This window comes from Cephus cinctus, unplaced genomic scaffold (assembly GCF_000341935.2).
Source record: "Cephus cinctus unplaced genomic scaffold, Ccin1 Ccin1_scaffold0013, whole genome shotgun sequence".
Lineage (NCBI taxonomy): Eukaryota > Metazoa > Arthropoda > Insecta > Hymenoptera > Cephidae > Cephus > Cephus cinctus.
Window position 1 is genome coordinate 513,821 of NW_014332762.1, and position 4,246 is coordinate 518,066.

The 4,246-nt window shown below is 49.6% G+C and overlaps 1 protein-coding gene across 3 annotated transcripts in view; it reads right to left on the bottom strand.

Annotated features, from left to right (window-relative positions):
- LOC107263629 (protein C-ets-1) overlaps positions 1 to 4,246 on the bottom strand; it is an 81,277-nt gene that overhangs the window by 31,678 nt on the left and 45,353 nt on the right. The gene's annotated exons all lie outside the window — the stretch shown is intronic.

The window sequence follows — 4,246 nt, forward strand, 5'->3', positions numbered from 1 at the left end:
CCCCCCCCTCCCGCCTCCCACCACCCAGCCTCATCCCCCCACCACGCGCCACTTGGCCTCACTCCAGAGTTAGTTTTATGAATGAATACTCTCTCGACGGGCCCCTCGGCCGAGTTGCAGTGGCGTCGTCCACCGTGGCCCCCCGGATCCCTGTGACCACGTGTGTCGGATACGTGAATGCACGCTGGCTGCTGCATGCGCGCGCGCATGCGCACCCCGCACACCTATATCGAGACTACTCACTGGGAATTGGGGATCATTCATGCCTCGTAGCCATGCACTTTCCTGGCTGGTTTACCGGACCGGATTCAGATACCGATCCCCGATCGTGCGACAGCCAGGGTCCGGACCAGGGCTCGAATAGGCTCCCGGCGCAGCTAGGAGACACGTCGATGATCGTCGATGATCTTCATGCCGATCGCCGTTCTGGCCGAGATCATCGGAGCGTGGAGCAGCTCGCGCGTCTCGAATCTTAGCTAAATATCCGTGACCGTCACGTTGACCGGTGAGGCATTGATTTTTCTACCTATTAATCGAGAATGGATACCCCGATCGATCGACCCGGATCGAATGCCTCTTAAGGAAGTTCCATGGCTCGGGATAGCCAATTACCCTCCTTGACTCTGGTTTGTTGTAACGAGAGGAGGCTGCCAGGTCTAACGAAATGGAGCAAGCAGACTGAATCTGGACACGGGGATTGGTCTCTGAGCTTTGTATGTATATATATATCTAGATGATCTGATACCGGTTTCTTTTTAAGGAGTTTCACCGTACCGACAAATTACCGAGGCGAATTGACTTAAGGCCAAATGCGACCAACCTATAATTCCATGTTGAATGAAGCGACTGGCTCCAAAGAACTTTCATGAGAGGATGAAGCGCACGCACGTCCAGGCCTTTCGGACTGGTCTCATAACAGAATCCCAGCTCCATTCATAAACTCATCTAAGTCCGTCCTCGTCCCGGCGGCTCGATCACGAAGTCTTTACTTCGCTCGATCGGTCGTTTCGACGATCTCGCAGCAGAAAGTCCATGCCCGCTGGCGATCTAGGAAAATAGCGGTCGGCATACCCGTGCACCAGTCTTCGGCTCTAGGCGCCGAGGTAGACTATGGAGCTCCGGCCGTAGTTTTTATCAAAATTTCAGCCCTTTGTATATCACAGTTTCCGTTAGGCGAATTTTGCGGTTCATTGAAAACGAGCGAATCGCTCGAAATTCTAATACGATCAATAATTTTCGTAACCAACGATCGCAGGTATGCGCCTCCTCGTGTTTCCCGACATAACCTAAAAGTAATTCCCGTTAACCCTGCCAAGCGCTCCAGCGTTCTCTAGACCCTAAGCGATACGTGTACTATGGGTTTTACTCGGTCGCGGATGAAAATAGAGAAGCGGCAAATAGCGGGTCGGGGCTTTCATTCGGGGTAGAGACTGCGCGTGCGAGAGAGAGAGAGAGAGAGAGCAAAAGAGTATAGCTATAGTCGGGAGGTTTCGTCAGAGCTCAGCAGTCGGGCGCGACCTTAGCTCAGTTTACGTGAAAATATCCTCCGCGGCCCCTTATGAGCCAGCAGACTTTCGGGCAGCGTTCGCACGCGAGCGACAGGCTCGCCCATTCAGTTTCCCGGCTCTCTTACGCCATTGAGTAAAAGCGACTCCGAGTCGATCTACGTCTATCGCGTTTCCACTCTCTGCTCTCCGTCCTTTTCCTTGGGGCGTTCGGCAACCCACGTCCACCGCACGGGATAGCATCTTACCAAGGGAACAGAGACGCATCCGTGCGCCGGAGGATAGCAGGATATACATGGTAGTAATAAGAAACGGGGTTCGGAGCGTAGGCAGAGAGAGTAGTAGGCCCAAGCCGATGGAGACAGGGAGGATGAAGAAGAGGCTACCGGTGGCTGACGGGAGGACCTGGGTCGAGGGGAAGCAAATTCTCTTGATGATCTTGCAGGTGTACTGGTTTGTGACTGCGTTATTGTCGAGGCTGGACGGAGGTGTGGAGGAACGGATAGAGAAGCCAAGTGAGTAGGACGAGTTCCTTGGTGGTTGGGTGTTAAAGGGGGAGAGAGGCCAGAGGCTGAGCAGGTTTTTGCTGTATTTTTTGCGGCATTTATTATAACTAGGAAGTTGATGTACTCCCTGAAGCCAGCGAGCACCGATAATATTGTTGGAGAGAGAGCGAGAGAGAGAGCGAGAGAGAGAGAGAGAAGAAGGAGAAAACGACGAAGGAAAAAGACAAGGAAACATGGGAGGGGATGAACGAGAGGGAGAGAGAGAGAGAGAGAAACGAAAGAGAGCGCGAGAAGATGTAAATTGATGAGAGAGCGAGAGAGAAAATTCGATCGAGGCTAAGGAAGAGAATTGTAAGGTGACCCACGTCACTTCCTCCGGACTGAATTCGGATCACCTGCTTGGTCCGGTCGCTAGACTTCCGGTACCCTCGCGGTCTCCTTGTGTACACTGATTTCCGTTTACGTGGAAGACCCTGCTGGATTCCCTGGCGACTGACACGGCTCAGCAATTTTGGACAAGGGCCCGTTTTTTAAACTGACGTATAAATTTTTCGAAAGGGGTATAGAAATTTTTTTCGCATTTTTATTATTATTATTATTTTTTTTTTTTTTTTTTCCTAGTCAATGCAACTTACGAGCACGTCTTTGGCGATTTCCTACATCGCTCCCTGCCGTTACTTCGTAATCGACGACAGTTAAACTTTAGCCTAAATTAACGATCTTTACACAAAACACACCTTTCCCTACTTCGCGTGAAAGTACAACAGATCACGGTACGTAAGCCGTCGCGAGAAGGTAAACGAGGTTGGTCCCGTATCCGGTTTCCGGTTGACCCGTTAAAGTCGGCCGATCTTACCCAAGCGGTCGCCCCGAGCATATACATATACACGCTGTTCTCAAAACTCGGTACCCCTTCGACACGCCGGTATAGTTTCCAAAGAAATTGCCCACAGCCACCAATCGCAAGAATTCGTTCGAAAGTCAAAAGTTATATTAAATTCGTGCACCCGCTATGGCGTCAATAAAATTTCAGACGTAACTTCCGGTCCGAGGTATCGAGAACGTCTCATGGTAAAAACAAAAAAAAAAACACGACTACCGGGTAGCGCAAATTTTGTTCCCACGCATCTCCCGGCCCCTGTCCATTCCTTATCGTTTAAATTTAGCGCGCACGTAAGATCCGCGCATAATGAACTCGCCAATAAAGCGATTCATTCCGGGGACATGGTTGAGCCTCTTTTTTTTTCAGTGCTTGTATCTCTATATACATATATATACAAAAGTATACTACGCGCACAGACGCATAATCTTGAACAGCAGATTACCCTCCAAACCAGTTTCCACTTTTGCTCCCACGCCCGGCTACTACACCTTGAAACAGGTGCCATGCTCGTGCCTGTCCTCTACCTAACCTAACCTTCCCATTTTATTCGTAGCTCGCACGCAGGGAGACTCGGTCACGCACTTGTGCACTTACGCCTCTGAATACGACGGACACTTAACAGGCAGAACACTAGGCTATCCCTGGCGTGACCCAAGACCACGTACTTCTCGAGAGAGCAACCCTCTGTGAAAAAAATACCCTGCTCCACGACTGCCCTGCTACACAAGCTGAACGACAGTAACGATCGACTCACATGCAACTGGAAGTCGAGTAGATTCCAACGGGAGTGTATGTGTATATATATATATATATATATATACTTGTCGTCATAGCTATCAAAGTAAAAAGATACATGCAAATGTCAATGATCATTAACCCACTATGGTACAACTAAACGTATCTAATAACGTCCGGCTTGTATTACCTAATTAGACTGGTTAATTAACAAGATTCAGAATCGGTACACGGTTACCTATGGTAATATTTACTTTTTCGACTGCCGATCGAAATTTTTTTGTTTCTATTTCGAGACTACTTTTTTTTTTCAAGATGGCACCACACAACCATCTCCGGATCGTAAGGAGTATATTTACTTAGTACGGCGTGCGATAACCAACGGGGCTGAAGACAGTTTAGGGGTAGTGGGGTCCCCGTGTATTCCTAAAACAGAGCAGAAAGGAACCGTAGCCGAATGGAGACATTTGCGGGATGAAAGTTTGTCGAAGAGGGACGGAGGAGGGGCGGCGAGGAGGGGGGATACCAAAAGGGCCTTGGCTAAGAGGCACGAGGTAAGTCCAGACGCTTGGTAGAATTTCAAGGGGTGGGTGGAAGGGCTATATGTGGCTCATGTG